The 17,924-nt window shown below is 37.1% G+C and overlaps 1 protein-coding gene across 4 annotated transcripts in view; it reads left to right on the top strand.

The window, feature by feature from the left end:
* LOC126966157 (baculoviral IAP repeat-containing protein 6-like) overlaps nucleotides 1-17,924 on the top strand; it is a 312,407-nt gene that overhangs the window by 86,083 nt on the left and 208,400 nt on the right. The window contains exon 8 of one of the 4 annotated variants that reach the window (XR_007729672.1): nucleotides 15,519-15,619. The exons of 2 other annotated variants lie outside the window; for them this stretch is intronic. The gene's annotated coding sequence lies outside the window, so the exon portion shown is untranslated. Of the gene's footprint in view, nucleotides 1-15,492; nucleotides 15,620-17,924 lie in introns of those variants that run through there. One more of the 4 variants, XR_007729673.1, reaches the window with a different exon arrangement.

Below are 17,924 nucleotides of genomic sequence, written 5' to 3'. Positions count from 1 at the left end.
AAAATAGGATGTGACATCACTTATTGAAAGTCAAAAACTACCACCCATTCCAAAAAGAACGCTTCAGGCCTGAGTAGAATGGGCGTAACAAACTTAGCAGGCTTATTTACATCAAAAAATATGTTTACAAAGTAATATTGTACAATTAAACTTATTATTTTTAATAGCCTGAGGGCGGTCGCTCTATTCCCAATCTGTGGTATCATTAAGACAGTCATTTATGTTATAACCACACAAACGTTTTTTAACAATTCTTTTGAATATCGTTATAATTTTGTTTTAAAGATTTTTCTGGGATCTTGTTGTAAAAGCATATACATCGCCCCACAAAAGACTCGCTAACTTGACCTAGCCGAGTAGTAGTCATAACAAGTTTATGTTTATTCCTCGTGTAAACATTGTGATTGTCACAGTTTCTAGAAAATTCCTCAATGTGCTTATGAACAATTATGAAAACGTAAATCATTTAGCAGGTATTATGAATAAACTAAGAATTACAAGCCAACTAGCTGATGCCCGCAACTTCGTCCGCGTAGATTAACGGCCTTACAAATAAAATTTGCAGAAAGCTATAAGTAAGCATAAACCAAGAATATCTAAAATGTTTACAAAATATAGACATTTTGCTTACGATTGTTTTGTTCGGACGTACGAGTATAACGTTTCCCGCGTTTATTTGCAAGGCAGCTTGTCATTAGGAAAACTTCAGAATATCATTGTATTGACAGTGTTGTCAACGATATTGTAAACATTTTGCATTTTCTTTGTTTATCATCAGTTATAACTTTATACCAAGTTTATTTGTAAGGCCGAAAGGGTTTTTAAATAAGTAATAAAATAATAAGCAGGTTTGGAATTGAAGTTTATCTCATGTCCTATTCCAGTTCCGGTTCCCGTTTTCGCTCCCGTTCCCAACATATTATATGAATCTTATTTCGAGGAAGATTGCTATGGCAAACTAGGTTTAGTTTGCCTATTGGTATAATTATAATTATATTTTCACAAATCCCGCGGGAACCATTGATTTTTCTAGGATAAAATGTAACCTTTGTGTTTTCCGAAGCTCTAATCTATCGCTGTACTTGTGTAATTTCATTAAAATCGGTGCAGTTGCTCCGGCGTAAAAGCGTAACAAACAAACTTACATTCACATTTATAATATTAGTAAGGATGAAGATGAGTGGCGTTCTTCTACCAAATACAACCAAACTATAGAAAGATACGCGATGCTACCAGGACAATACATAGGCAAAAATCCTGAGCGGCACTTCATTGTAATGGGCAGGGCGTATTAATTACCACCAGTTGAACATACTGCTTGTACGTCTCGTAGTTCTCAAAACAACGAGAAAGATAGAAAATACACTGTTTTTATGATAGTCTTAAATATAATTATTATTGCAAATATTATTTGAAATTATGAGTAAATTTTCTTACAGCTTTCCATGGTCCCTTGAACCAAGTTGGACAGGTTGCGTTCTTGTTATATTCCTCGAATCGAGCCGGTTTTCGTCCGTGGAGCTCGATGCATTCCTTATCATCGACTATTGAGGAATGTCTGAAAGATATCAAAGAATTTAGAAGTCTTATACAATAATTTATACGTCTAGAGTCTAGATAGACTGTGACAGCTGTGAACACGTCGAAAAAAATAGCGGTGAGCTGTTAGCCTCTATTTTAAGCAACGCACCCACACTTAAACAAAGTGACTTACTTATCGCCAGTGTAAGACGTAGCTTGTCATGCACACTTTACTGTGTTTCAGTCTGAAGGGTGCCGTAGCTAGTGAAATTACTGGGCAAATGAGACTTAACATCTTGTGTCTCAAGATGACGAGCGCAGTTGTATTGCCGCTCAGAATATTTGGGTTTTTCAAGACTCCTGAGCGGCACTGCATTGTAATGGGTGGGGCGTATCAATTACAGCTCGTCTCGTCCCTTATTTTCATAAAAAAAGGCTTGAGCAATAAACCTAGTCTAATGTTATGCGATACCTAATTGCAGAGGCTCTATCTAGATTCTAGACGTAAAAATAATCTAAGCTAGAAGTCACATCCTCAAAAAATACATGATGCACTTATGGAACAATAGGTAGCCTTGCGTAAGTGTACTTTAATAGTTGGTTATTCCAAGCTTATCTGAAAAGCAAATAGTAATCTCTAAAGCTGATTTGAGATTAATCTCAATAGAACCTTTTCTTGTCCTTGATTAACGAGGCTTGAAGTTGTCGTTCAGGTGAGTTCATTAGACATAGTAATTCTAGATATTCTCATCTTTCTAATGGCATGTGCCTTTTATATATGTATTGTGCATATACGCTACAAAGTATTGGGAAAGATTAAACATCACGAACAGAACTGTTGTTGCCAATAAGCCTGAGATACAGCAAACACCTAAATACCAGGATATAAAAAGTACTTGGAGATATTTCAACCAGAAATAGTTCTAGTTGGCTCCACAATAATAGTTCTGTTCGTCATTTCCGTAAATGGTCTGATTTCGCATAATCTCAAGCCACACTTCATTAAGTTTAATCTCTTTTATAATTTATATGAAAAGTTACGAACGATGCGGGATTCGAACCCGCCTTCGCGGTTACGTCCCGTCGCTCTTCTAACTAAGCCAATCGTCCGAATGCAGCATAATCTACAAATCTTGGTATGTTTGTGCGACTCTCGGGTTGTGGCTCCATCCCACATCGTCCATAAATATTGGTCGAAATTGAATTAATATATTACTAAACACAGTAATGTATAAACATTACTGTGTTTCGGTCTGAAGGGCGCCCTTCAGTAGCTAGTGAAATTACTGTGCAAATGAGACTTAACATCTTGTGTCTCAAGGTGAAGAGCGCAATTGTATTGCCGCTCAAAATTTTTGGGCTCCAAGAATCCTGAGCGGCACTGCATTGTAATGGGCAGGGCGTATTAATCACCATCATCTGAACGTCCTGTTCGTCTATTCTCGCATTTTCATAAAAATATATAAATTCTAGCTTTCACCCGCAACTTCGTCCGCGTAGAATAGTTACTTTGGGGAGCATTTTTTTAGGTGTGAAAACTTGGATTCTTTCGCCCCCTTTTTCATCCCCACACACATCGAAATTTCAAAAACGCTAGAACAAATATTTATTTATTTCTTATCAAGTGCATAAATACAAAGTTTCATTGTGTCATCTTTGATTGTGACAAAATTCTATTCAAACCTCCACCCCCTATTTCAACCCCTCCAAACCTCTTAGTCATGATAAAAGATAGCCTATGTCCTTTTCCAATTTCTAGTCCATCTCTGTACTAAATTTAATCGAGATCGTTTCAGTAGTTTATGCGTGAAAGCGTAACAAACTAACATTCACACTTATAATAACGCCACTTTATGTGATAAATGCGTGCTTACCCATTACTGATGACCTGCTCACAGCGAACCTGCCGCGATCTGGTTCCATCTTCTCCACAAGGCTTCGAGCAGTTACTCCAAGGTCCCTCCACCCAGTGCGCTGGGCACACCTCCGTGTTGCAACTCTGGTTGGTAGGTGGCTTAAGACCTTCATCACACAGGTTATCTTTTACTTCATCTAGTTCATCACGCGACCGACAGCTCACATTGCGTGTTTGAAAACCTGATTGAACGAGATAAAAGCGGTAAATACTAGTACCTACAATATTTGTTAAGCTGGAACATCTGTTACTAATACATACGTAAGTATTACCTATTCTGCGCTAATACACCATTTGACGTCACCATTCATGTATTTGCTTAGCATAAGAACAAACACCAAAGCCTCCCGTGAGTATCTTACAATGCCATCACTTATCACAATACCTACCTTATAATACGTACAAGTATAACACATGTATTTTTACATAATTTTGTAAAAGAAACATTTATTGCACGGCGATCATTTTTAATCGACTTTAAAAAAGGTTCTCAATTGTACCGTATTGTAACAATAATAATAATAATATAATAATTATTGTAACTACATTATTTTGTCGTAATTATTGGATTGACTTTTAGGAAGTCTTTTCATTTCATTTAACTTAGGAGAACTTTAGAAATAAGTCCATTATTAAGTTGTAGTACACAATAATTTTTTTACTTTTTAGTGCTTAATATAATGTTTTGGAATAGGTTTTTTAAAGTCGGTTGGTATTTGTTATTTTTTTTTTATTGGAATTGGCTATAGCACATATACACAGTCTTACAAAATTTATTGTTGCTGTCCATTGCATTGGCTAAAATAGTCACTCGTTAGTGAAAACTTTACTAAATGCATCTTTATCTAAAATTTGTTTTAAATTAGTCAACTCTGCTTCTATTTTGTATCCAATATTTTGGTATCGCACAATTTTATTGGTAGGTACTAAGCATAATATAATTTGATTAAGTTATTCGTATACATCGAATTATGAGAAATAAAGTTTGCCAACTGATTAGCAATTACAAAAATTGAAATAAATAATATTGAAAAATTATCAAGATGTATGACAAAAACCTCGAGGCGAGCGACTTCGTGTTAGTAGAACACCTTCCTTACTAGTCGACGTCGAATCTACGAACGAATTGAATCTTTGATCGAACTTATTTATTCGTAGCTTCGTTCACCTACCTCTCTATACAACACACATAAGCTTCTTTGACTGTTTAGTAACTTTTTATTTATTATACCTATTAAATTTAAACGCGAACTCTTAATACCTACTAAGCATTTAGATTATAAATATTATGATTGAATAACTTAGAAGTGGCAACCCTAACTGCTCAGCCGGCTCTCGCGTTGTGATTGCCGGCAAGCTACCTCTGCTCTGATTTGCTTCTAGATGTATTACTTACTTTGCTAGTGCACTAGTGATGTGAACAGTATGGATATCGATAATATTAGAAATTGACATTTAATCAAACATGCTGTTATATTACAGTAATTTATGTTACTATACATAATGAAAAGCATTAAATATGAGTGTGGGTTTATAGTGGTTAGTGACCCTGCCTACTGAGCTAGAGGTCCCGGGTTCAAATGCCGGTAAGTGCAATAATTTATATGATGAATATGAATGGTAGTTTCAGAGTCATGGATGTTTACATGCATTTATGTATGTATGTTGTATTAAATATATCGTTGTCTTGCACCCATAGTACAGGCTGTGCCTTGTTTGGGGCAAGATAATTTGTGTAAGAGTGTGTCAGTATTATTATTATAATAACATCACACGTGTATTTTAATGCCTAATTATTTACAGTTACATACACTACTTTATCTACCCACATATCATAAGCCTCCACGATGCATTCAGGAGCCGCATATTATGATTTAAAAATTGAAATTTAGTTTATTATGAAATGTGCAGGCATTTGACGTAAGTTTGAAATAGTAGTAATTACAGTATGGCGAATGGCGACGATGTACAATCCGGCTAAGTTAGAAACCGAAAATTTGATTTAAAACAAAGTGGATTTCGGCTATGTTTGTTTTTTACAAGATTATAGCTGTCATCTGTCAATCTATAAAATATGACTGCACGTTTCATACTCGAGTGAATGGCTTTTTTCAGATAGAGTTTCGCTAGGCTGCTGAGCACCATACATTTTAACCGGTTATAATGGTAATGAAAAGTTTTCTGGCAGCTATCATAGTTTTTTTTTTCAGAGACTAACTAGAGTCAGCCCCAACTATCATATCGTTCGATATCTTACTTACGTGCAACATTTGTCAACTTTGTTTGCAAATTGACATTTCATTTCCAACTAAACGTCATCTTAACTGATATTAGAATAGGAGTCATTTCAATTAATTTCTTTGTTTATCAGAGATCTTCGAAGGGAGGAAGCGAGTATGCATGTATTTTGGGATTGACTGAAAGAAGTGGCGCACTTCATGGAACCTTATGAATAATTGTAGAATGTAACAAAACTAAGAAAACGCAAATCGTAATTAAGCCTAAAAAAGTGGGAGAAAAAAGATATACCTAAAAGTAAAATATAACCCTAAAATTATTAAACGATAATTTGTATCTTATGTCTATGCCTAACTACTGTCTGCTAAAAGATATGTGGCAGGTTGGCCAGCAGTGGAAATTTAAAGATATTAGTAAAAAGTGCTAATAATTGAGTATTAACAATTCATTCTTTTTTCAAGCAGGTATCGATACTTTCATAGAAGTTACCTACTCATTTTAATACCAAAAAACAATAATAATCATATTGAATCTTATTGTGAATTACTACTGATTTGAGTAGGTATCAATAGTTCGATGGTGTCGGAAGTCGGAACATCCATAATAATCCATAAATAAATAACGACAAGGGCTGTCATGTCAAAATATGAAGATGTCAATTGCTCAAAACGTTCTGTTAGTAAAAGATGACTTATTTTTAATAAATTATAATAATTTCTTTCTTTTGACTCCCATATCTTAGCGCTTCAATATTTTTATATAAACATCGTATAAACTTATGTTTATAATTAATATAAACTTGTACTTGTAAGATGCTTCCTTAATTTTTAAATTATTGGGTCCATTCCCGCCATCTTCCTTTGAATGAAATAATAACTATCGAAATCGATGTTATTATTTAGCATAACATTTTTACAGATAAGAAATTTCTACCAACAAAACAGTCTATTTTAAATGTGGTCATAATGTTCGCTTCTTGAACACATCATGGAGGGCTTATGATACTTGAGTATATAAAAAATATTCTTTATTTCAGTGTTAGTGATACCTCCACCACACGAAGCACTGCAGGGTGTGAATTCACCATGAACCCAGTTGTATTGCTGATGCGGACGGGGAGCCAAGGCGGTCGGCAAGCTGTACTCATACTGAACACCCACATTGTCATCAACGAGGAGCAGCTAAAAATAAAAGTTGACATAGAATCATAAAATGATCTCTTCTTCTTCCCATTTAGATACAAGTTTACAAGCCTGTTCAATATCACGCACGCCATAACAATGTTAAATATATTTGACTAAAGAAACATCATACATCATCAGCCCGAAGACGTCCACTGCTGGATAAAGGCCTCCCACAAAAACATGCAGAAAAATATTATAATTTAATTATATTCCATCAGATAACCTGACAAATCCAAATTCTAATTTCAACCGAAAAAAACCTCGCAGTTTCGACTAAAGAGTCTGACAAACATACCGAAATTTAAGTAGGATGCATCATTGGACGGTTGGCTGAGCGGTAAGTACGTTAAGTAGCATAGCTTATAAATTTTGGCACGAATTTAAGGTTGTATTGTTACCAGATTCTTCGGCACTAGTAAAACCCTTATCTTAAGACTCAATGGCTGTATGGTTTTCAAGATACGTTCTCCCACTTTCAACCAAACAGGAATGAGCTTTCCTGTATGATGTTTCCTGGACGATATGACATGGGGGCGTTTTTAAAAGGCGTTTTGATTAGTCAGCAAAGCTTTTGTGATTCGGCTAGTTCTGTTTATAAAAATATTGTGCTTATAAGAATAGGCAGTATTACTCGTTTTGCTTACTATACTACTGTAATTGCAAGTACAAACTAAATCTTTAGATTTGTTTTATTGACAAGGCTTTTTGCAAGTTCGATAGTTTGTTTTGATCGTTATCCGAAGCTAGCCTGTTAGAAATGACCGAACAAGCTATTCAAAATAATCTTCAATAATCTTCTCTCGACTGGTTTTGTGTGTATATCGGGTAGGTCTGAAAATCGGCCAACATCAATTTTTTTTTCATATCCCTAAATGATAAGGGTGACCCCTAAATATAATTTTTTTATTTTTCTGACAAATATTTTTATTTTTATCTTATCAGCGTTAAAAATACATACAACTTCATATTTTCACCCTTCTATAATCAACCCCTGTTTTTTAATCACTTTTTTTATATTATTCTGTTCCATCCACAGATCCGCAATGGGGTTATAAGATGGCAATTGATTTTATTAATTATTGTAGTACGATATATTTGTTAGGTCTGAATATCGGTCGTCATCTATTTTTTTATACCACAAAAATTTAAAATATTGAATTTTTTGTTACTTTATATGGCAATACAATGTTTACTGGGTCAGCTAGTTAATTTATAATAAAGCCCACACCGCAGCGCCCCTCTCTACCCACGTCGCCTGTTTATTACGAAGATGTACTACAGAATTTTTACTTACTTTGCCATCAAGTGACCATCCTAGTTGGTACTCCTATTCCTGTATTAGATGACTTTGGACCAAAAATAATAACATTTTTCTATATCAGAAAATTTATTTACAGATAAAAGTCTCGTAATGTGTATCCATATTATCCTACACTATAAAAGATTTAAACTTACTGATAAATACAAGGGTTCTGTGGTGGGACCGAGAGTAGTCAGCTTATCTGGCGCAGCAAACCCTTGGGGCGAACGCTCGTAGTGCCACAGCGTACCAGCTATCACAATACTCCTCGGAAAGTCGATGCGGTATCCGCCGTTTAAATAATATTTGTCCTTGATCTTGCTTCTGATAGCTGGAAGTATTCAATGAGATTATATACTATTTTTTTCACGGAAGCTTTGAATTTTAGTATGAATTATTTCGCTAACTCAAGTCTAAATCGGCGTAGAATGAAGTTGTACAAGGTATTTGTAGTTGTAAAAATAGAAAATACGTTGCCAATAAATAAACGAATGTAAAATGAAGGCCAGTAGTGATTCGCTTAAGACATAAGTTGTCAAGTCTCATTTGCACAATTATTTTATTTGCTACGGGCGGCGCCCTTCAGACCTAAACACAGTAATGCTTACACATAACTGCTTCACAGTAGAAATATGCGCCGTTGTGGCACCCATAATCTAGCCGGCATCCGGTGCAAAGGAGCCTCCCACTGGTAAAAGATTGCTTAGCGGTCGTGTACATCGTGTGTATGTGTGAGTGCATTGATTCAGGCGCTCTAGTATGAACATTAAATACTATTTTATTACCGTATTGTGACTGTAATATACACCTAACCAACATGCTGTGCAAGAATCCTCCCACTGGAACTTATTATTAAAATAAAAATATAAACTCTTACCGAGGTAGTTGTTTGACTCCCTTACTTCATAAATCACAATGCTTGTGGCACCTTCAGGTATTAGAAGCACGTCGTTATATCCTGTGGTTTATAAAAAGGAAATATTGAATTAATAGTAATAAAAATAACAATAACCCTTATTTTAATTTTACATTTAATTTTTTACATTTTTAAGTGAGTATGTATGTTACTTAGATAAGTATACAAATATGATTTGTTTTCTGTTATGTTATAATATGTAAATATGATTTGTTTTCTGTTATGTGCGCAAGCTGCCCGCGCTGCTCGCCAGCATGAGCCGCACCACCAACTCGTACGCGGCCAAGCTCAGGTAGGCCCCAGTGGCCAGTGTGTGTGTGTGTGTAGTGCTGGACATGTCGCGCCACATCGCGCTGTACGTGTGCGTGACAGTGAACGCAGAAATCGGAACTCTGACCCCCAGTGGGGCCGGCACTTTAAATACACAAACAATGAAAAGCATTAGTTGCAGTAAATGTTTGTGTTTCTCTGGGGTTCTACTGCTTTTGTACGTATTTCTATTCCATTATCAAAAAGCTTTTATACTGCTGTGTTAGAGTATGAGCGCTGGCGTTATTACACACTAGTGAGACATACTAACTTATAATAAGTCGCAGTGTGACAGGAACATCACTTTCTGATCGTGGTTGATCACGGTACGATTTTTATGTTGCCATTTTATATATTGATAAGATATTAAAAAATTATCGCTTAATATAAATATACAAGAAATAAAAAAAACTAAAAAAGGAATACTGTTAAAGCTCTTTTCTCCCTCAGAGTGCCATTTATTTCCGGAGCAGTCATGATACTATATTATTTGAAGTGAACAAATATTGTCACTAATTCACATAAACAAACTCCATAATATCTTTTGTCATAATAAAATGCTCGCAAAATACCTTTATCTATTTACGATGTGTGTGGATTGATGCATCTACTGTACTCAATAACTCTTGATTTTCTGTAATCCTTTACATATTCTTTTCTTGACTTGTGTTAGGCGTTGAATATTTGACGTTTGAGTATATTTGTTGCTGTAAATGATTTGTAAAAAGATGAAGCTGTAAATGTTGATTTAAAAGAGTGGCAATGAGCTTCTTACGACTTTTCATTAAAGCTCAACCCTTTTCGAAGTGGCGGTTGATATAAAAAGAAAAGAAAACTTTTGACCTATATGAATAGTGATTTTGATTTGATTTGACAGGCTACCACATAACCTATCAGGCCTATCACATCGATTTGTCGTGCCACCATTCCAACCAACCATCATTTGATTGCATGTTACAGAATGAGCAAAAAGAACATATTTGGAAAGATGACGTATAGCCAAAGATTCAGTACATCGAGTAACTCTGACTTATCGGAAGAGAAAGAGGGACTCGCTTCGCTCATAGCTGACATTCAGGTATCTAATCATTTTGTGATAACCCGTCTCTATTTATAAATCATACAGCTACAACATTGACTTACAATAAACGCGTCTATTAGGCAGAGTTTTCATACAGTTGTGTTTCGACCGCGCTTTGAATACAACGCCACACAATGATAGGGGTCAGTGGAAAACTGTAAATAACAGCATATTATCCAAACTTAAAATGAGATGTTGATGGACTGTCGTATTTGAGATAAGTACTTATTTAAATTAATAAAATTGTGTAACCAACTCGACGTTTTATATCATTTTGCTAAATAATGACTAAACTGCTGATACAAAATGTTCTTGCCTCGAGTTCGCGTCCTACTCGCTCGTGACTTCGAACATTACTGCCATTAAATAAGATGTTAATTTGAATGTTTATTTTGATGTTATGTATAAGTTAATATATAAGTACGTATATATAACTCGTATCATACACCCTATATATTATTTATAAATCAAGCATGGTCTCGGGATGATACCCTGTAGAGGGCATGGCTTTTGGAGTGAATTTAGCATTCTGTTGGAGATTGCATTATATGAATACTGATTTCAGGCAACATCTGCGTTAATGTGTCGTTCAGAAAACGAATCCGACAATGTGGGACTAGCGCGGTCCATATACGGGGCGAGTCGGGAGGCGAGGTATATCGAACTGATGCGCACCATGCAGTTTGGTGAGTACTATAACACTACATTCTCATACATAGTGGGAGGCTCCTTTGCACAGGATGCCGGCTAGATTATGGGAACCACAACGGCGCCTTTTTCTGCTGTGAAGCAGTAATGAGTAAGCATTATTGTGATTCGGTCTGAAGGGTGCCTTAGCCAGTGAAATACCTGGGGGAATGAGACTTAACATCTTACGTTTCAAGGTGACGAGCGCAATTGTAGTGCCACTCGGAGATTTTGGGTTTTTCAAGAATCCTGAGCGGCACTGCATTGTAACGGGCAGGGCGTATCAATTACCATCAGCTAAACGTCTTCCTCGTCCCGTCCCTTATTTTCATAAAAGAAATGCGTTATCGTGTGTGATGTGTCTTGTTATTGATATTGTCGGGTGCCGCAGAAACATTCGAGATGATATCGGAGGACGGGGAGGGCGGGTTCAAGTTCACGGTGCCGTACCACTTCGAGGGCACGGTGCGCGCGGCGGGCCAGCGCTCGCACCCGGCGCGCATGAAGCGCCTGGCGCAGGAGGCGGCCACCCTGGCCACCAGCCTGCCGCTCTCGTACTCCTCCTCCGTGTTCGTGCGCACCGACACCGACCGCCTGGACATCATGAAGGTACTCTCGCCTCTCTGGTCACCGTCTGGTGACGTCTGAAGAGATGTTTGATGCGATTTCTGCACTAGAACCCATAGGCGACAAACTAAAATATCATCCTCACTATCTGAACATGTGCGACCGACAATCTACCAATCAGTAGTGCAACCCGAAACAAATATTTCATTGTTGCTTCAGTGATTGTGTGAGGAGACAAACACTATTCGGACTCTGCGGGCCTGCAATGAACTCTTATTGCGATTCAATTGACAACCTAAAATAACCTGCTTTGCTATTTCGTACCACGACCTGATTAGAGCTATCTAATTTAGGCTGACGCCAAATCAACTGATTAAATCGCAGTGATGTCAATTGGATGTCAAAAAATATATCAAGTGAATCGCAAACTGATTTAGTTCGTTCATTCATTCGTACATGAGGTAATATTTCAATATAAACTGGATAGCTTATGTGTCAAAGTGAGCGATTCGAAAAAAGTTACTACTTAGAGGAAAGTGAATCATCGTGTTGTTAATAACTTTGAAAAATAGGGAAAACATATAGAAATGGAAAATTTTATTGATGAAAGATGCGATGACCAAAAATGAAAATTTTGTATTTTCATTTTTGGTTACAGACGATGCAGTAAGGGCCCGGGCTATAGCCTGTTCGCAAGAACGAATTAAAAAAAATGAACTCTATCGTGCTGTCAAATCAAACATCAATGGAGGTGCGTTCATAACTCGTTATTTTTACGAAAACAGCTAAGCAAATATTTAATTAGTAATTCAAAGAACAATATTTATTTATATTACTGATATTTAATAACTACAAAAAAGGGCTTAATGGTTTATAATTTGACGTTATAAAGCGCAATTTTAAAATGTATTTGTAGTATTTTCTACGCAAAAAAAACCTCTAAAATCATATCATTTTAGGTTTCGAAACGCAACGCATATGGTTCGAGTAAGAGAAACAAACTTATGCAACGACTGTAGAGCGTCATCTCTTTCTCTCACCGCGGACCACAGACAAATTTATTTCGTTCATTCTTCATAAGCGATCTAAGCGCCATTCAGTAAAAGGCAGTTCATGGTACGAATTTTAGTGATTCAGTTTAGGTACCTAAACTGAACTGCATCGGAATCGCATCGCTTATTAAAAGTTGATGGTATGCCCTCTGGACTCGTATGTGTGTTAATCCGAATTGGAGTCGACTTTATAGCTCCTACGAGTTGAAAATACAGGGTATTATCGTTAACCTTAAAAAAAGGAAACTAAATCCTTTCTACTTATCCCATACCAAATGTGTGTAAGTGTTTTGGATATTTCCCGTTTGATTTAAAAAAAAGTTATTGATGTCATTTTACTGATTAGGCAATCAGTTATTTTTTTTTTATTCTGTCATAGTTACAGAATAATCGCCTGGTCACAATTAACGATTACATCCTGTATATATGTATATAGGTGGTGTGATTGTCAGCAGGCTGTTCACTGGTTTCCATTGGCAGGTCCTGATCACGGGCCCGCAATCAAGTTTGCTGTCAGCTGAGCACTACGCAACATGGTCAGCGCGTATGATACGCCTTAGGCTCGACCGATATCAGCTCTGACCGTCGGTCGAGCACTAAATGTACCATAAAGTGATTTTGATATGATGTTTGTATGTCCAGGTGCTGGTGTCGATCCAGTCGCTGATCCTGGTGCCCGAGCCGTACTTCAACGAGCCGGGGTACGAGCGCAGCCGCGGCACGTGCGTGGGCACCTTGGCCTCGCTCGAGTACAACTCCAACATCTACCAGGCGTGCGTGCGCTGGGCCATGCTCGACCAGCTGCGCTCGCCCGAGCCCTGCTTCCGGGAGGTACTTCCTCTCTAGTTATTTATTATTCATTACTATATTCTATTCATTTCATCATCATGATCATCAGCCGGAAGACGTCCACTATTGGACAAAGGCCTGCCCCAAAGATCTCCACGCCGATCGGTCCTGCGATGCCCTCATCCAATGTATTCCAGCAATGTATGCAATCTTGACTAGATCGTCAGTCCATCTCTCTGGGGCTGCCAACACTGCGTTTTCCGTGGTAGCCATTCGAGGACTTTATTCAGTTATACAGGATGTAAAGTGTGACCAGGTGATTGTTCCGTAACTAACTAAAAACTAATAAACCGTGTTCTTCAATATCAGCATATCTTTTCAAATAAGGAAACTAAAAGCTTTTTACCATATGAGTCTTTATTATGGAGTAACAAATTATAAACAGAAATATGCCAAAATTTATTTGAATCAAAATTTATAGACACTGCGGGATGACAAAATATGATTATGATGTAATTTTTAGATTCTGAAGTCTCATATTGTGTAGTTGCACTTTGTTAAGACCTTGTTCAGTTTACTCGAGATAAATTATGAAGTAATTTGCTTAATCGAAGTTGTTTGTTCCTGCAGGTTATACAGACTCACTTTTGGATAAAACGGAACGAGATAATGCAAACCGTTGCGAACTGGATCACTGATCTCGAGGGGCAGAGCGGGGACGAGCGGACACACCGAACCATCAATCACAACCTGTGCGCACTCAAGGTGAGCACTCAACCTGCCATTTTACCAGTACATCCTTCAGACTTATTCAAAACGGTCAAGTCATAACTCGTTTCTGGTTTATCACAACTCATTATTTTTTAGTTTTGAGAACATGTATATCAATAAAATTTTCTCGTTGAGTTTCCAGAGTTCGAATTAAAATTCAGTTGTTCGATTATAATTAGCACAAACACGATTATTTCTGCATGTAATGAAAATAAATGAGGAATATTAAAACAATAACTAGTAACCATTCCAATCACACAATTAGTAAGTACACAATAAGTTAGTACACTATTAGTTAGCACACTATTAGTTAGTACACTGTTAGCTAGCACACTGTTAGCTAGCACACTATTAGTTAGTACACTATTAGTTAGTACACTATTAGTTAGTCCAGTGTTAGCTAACAAATTAGTTAGCACACTATTAGTTAGTACACTGTTAGCTAGCACACTATTAGTTAGCACACTCTTAGTAAGTACACTATTAGTTAGTACACTGTTAGCTACCACACTATTAGTTAGCACACTCTTAGTTAGTACACTATTAGTAAGTACACTGTTAGCTAGCACACTATTAGTTAGCACACTCTTAGTTAGTACACTATTAGTTAGTACACTGTTAGCTAGCACACTATTAGTTAGCACATTCTTAGTTAGTACACTGTTAGCTAGCACACTATTAGTTAGCACACTCTTAGTTAGCACACTATTAGTTAGTCCACTGTTAGCTAACAAATTAGTTAGCACACTATTAGTTAGCACACTCTTAGTTAGTACACTGGTAGCTAGCATACTATTAGTTAGCACACTATTAGTTTTGTTTTATTTGCTTAGTTTTCAAGTAAACAATTTGATTGCAGCGGCACTATGTGAAGCTACAAGAGGAGCTGGCCAAGTTGCCGGTGCCCGCCGGCCTCGAAGATCTGGACGAGCCGTTCAAGTTGCCGGCCGCGCCCGGCCCCGCGCCGCTGCCCCGCCTGCCCGCCGCCGCCGCGCTGCTGGCGCCGAGCCCGCCCGCCTCGCCGCCGCCGCACGACGACGACGTGGTGGACCAGGACATGGAGAAGATCGTGTCCGAGGTGGTGGACTGAGCGGACTGCGGACGACAGCTGATACCACTCACGAGCGGGTGGACGGAAACTGGCGACACCAACTCGCGACACCCACTCGCGACACCTACTCGCGACACCCACTCGCGACACCCACTCGCGACACCCACAGTTTAATACATGTTTGTATGGACATTATTCAATTTGTCACTTAAAAAAATTTTGTTAACTTTTTTATAACCCGTTAAAGTAGATGAACGTTTCCATAATCCTAAGTTAGTTCGCGAGTTGATTGTGCCTGTCCAGAATAAAGATCTTTTCGTACTTGTAAAAACAGATAAAAAATATGTTAATTAATCTCCAATGATTCCCGTTTTATCTTATCGTGGGAAACATTGGAGATGAAGGACTAAATAATTGGTGCAAATATTTAGTTTGAACACTACGAGTACGTGGATGTTGCATTTAGATTAGTTCTTGGGCGCATACGATCCAGTTTCAGCACAAACTGTTGTTAATAAAAAATGTAACTAAGGTTTGACGTGGACGTAATTACTGCTCGTGTTGGAATGATAAAGCTGGCTTGTCCTTAATAGTTCGTGTTTCTCCAATATGTGTATTCCGACCAGTGTGTAGGGCGCCCTTTATATATGTAAAGATGTTAGTGACACGTAGTTTATCGTAATTTATGTATATTATTATTATTATCCTTGCTGAGTTGAGACAACAACAATATAGCCGTCGCGATCCATGCGCTTGTAATTATTTGTATTTCTGTTTTGATTGTTTCATAGGTGAGTTAAGCGAGCGTTTAGCGTGTCTTTTAGTTAACATGTATTGTGATATTATAACGGGCTCACAGACCCGATAAGTTATTTTATGGCGTACACAAGCATTCGCTCGAGGTAGGGAAGTAGCCGGAGATTGGCTACCCCGTGTTTGTTTAGGGTTTTTGCACATTATACCGCATTACATGCGAGCGTACCACACGGATAGCAAGAGGTGAACCATCGAGCTATATTTTATTTGCTATTGATATTATAATATCATCATTCAAATGCTCCTTTTGCTATTATGCGAGAGCGCTATGGTATAAGTGTACGACGACCTTAAAACGACTCTGTACTGTATCCCCCACATACATTAAGAGTCTATTACATAAAGCCGAGTGTACATATACGTAACCAGTATCAGTGTCCAGCAGATGTTTTACTCAATCACTGGTTTCATATTAATTATACAGTATGTAATATATTATAAACGTTTTAAATTATAATTTACTGTACATATATTGTGTATCGAGTTTAAATTTTGTATTTAAGATGTATTTAGCGGTGTACAGTAGACGCTGTATAATGTTTTAAAATTTATAATTACATTTTGTGAACTATGTACAGACGTAGTCCGCAATCATCTTAATCGTGATACCTCGGCTTGGTGTCGATCAGTTCGAGTCCAGATCTGTGGTTCCGATGTGTCAATCACTGTTTGCTACCAAATCAATGATTATGTTTTATTTGATGTAGGAATGACAGTAAGGGCTATATTATTTCATTGTGACACCATGGTAGCTCAACCAGTCGCCGCTACCAACTTAGTTGGTTACATTTAATGTAAACCGCTCTATTAAGAGCTGCTCATCTGGTGTCCGTTTGGTTACGTAACCAATTTGGTGGCGGGACCAGCATGTTGTCCCGATGAAATATTGTAATGTTTTCAAATATTAAAACTTGCAAGAAATTCTCATTGAAATGTGTAAGACCATTTGGGGAACTTAACTTTGCGCAACGCATCACTATTGTTATTGTCGAAGAACAACTCGACCTCTCGTGATTTATCGGCATGGGAAAATATTTATTTTTGTCTCTGTAGTATTTTCCATGTAGTGCAATTTTATCATTGTGGTGGAATTAGAAAAAAGTTTTATTGGGTTGTATTCCTTACTGTTTTGCATTTGGTTTTGTGCCAATATAAAGCTATAACTTTAAAATGGTTATTAGCACTTTCCTTTTTTATCGACATTTAAAAAAATGATTATTGCCATGAGCATTTTCATAAAAACAGAATGATGTCAAAATGAAATGAATATAAGTTCATCTTTTAACCTATTCAGTACACAAAATATATCTGTGTCAGATCTGTCTGTTAAGCAATTGCATATTAGTCATGTTTTATATTTCTATATATCTAATGAGTATAATATCTATGTTCCTAAATTATTTATGATTCGATACCCCTCCGCACATTGCTTGCGGATTATTTTAAGTAAATGTTCCCAACCGTTCTTCGTTATCATTGCATCATTAACACATTCCTTGATTAAGAAAGCTTCTAATGTTATATTTGGCTTACCACCGAGTAGATTTGAACGGTTAATTCTCAGACTACGAAAGAGTGAAACATTAATTACCATACTGGTTGTTCAAACATCAGTGGTTGACAGTTGATAAACAAATGAATTGATTGCTTGGTTACAAGAGCAAATAATGTGATACATCATCAACCTATGACGTTCTATACACACATAAGGAAGTATCATTCGCAGT

The sequence above is a fragment of the Leptidea sinapis genome, chromosome 9, assembly GCF_905404315.1.
Source record: "Leptidea sinapis chromosome 9, ilLepSina1.1, whole genome shotgun sequence".
Taxonomy (NCBI): domain Eukaryota; kingdom Metazoa; phylum Arthropoda; class Insecta; order Lepidoptera; family Pieridae; genus Leptidea; species Leptidea sinapis.
This window is presented reverse-complemented; position numbering and strand designations above follow the sequence as displayed.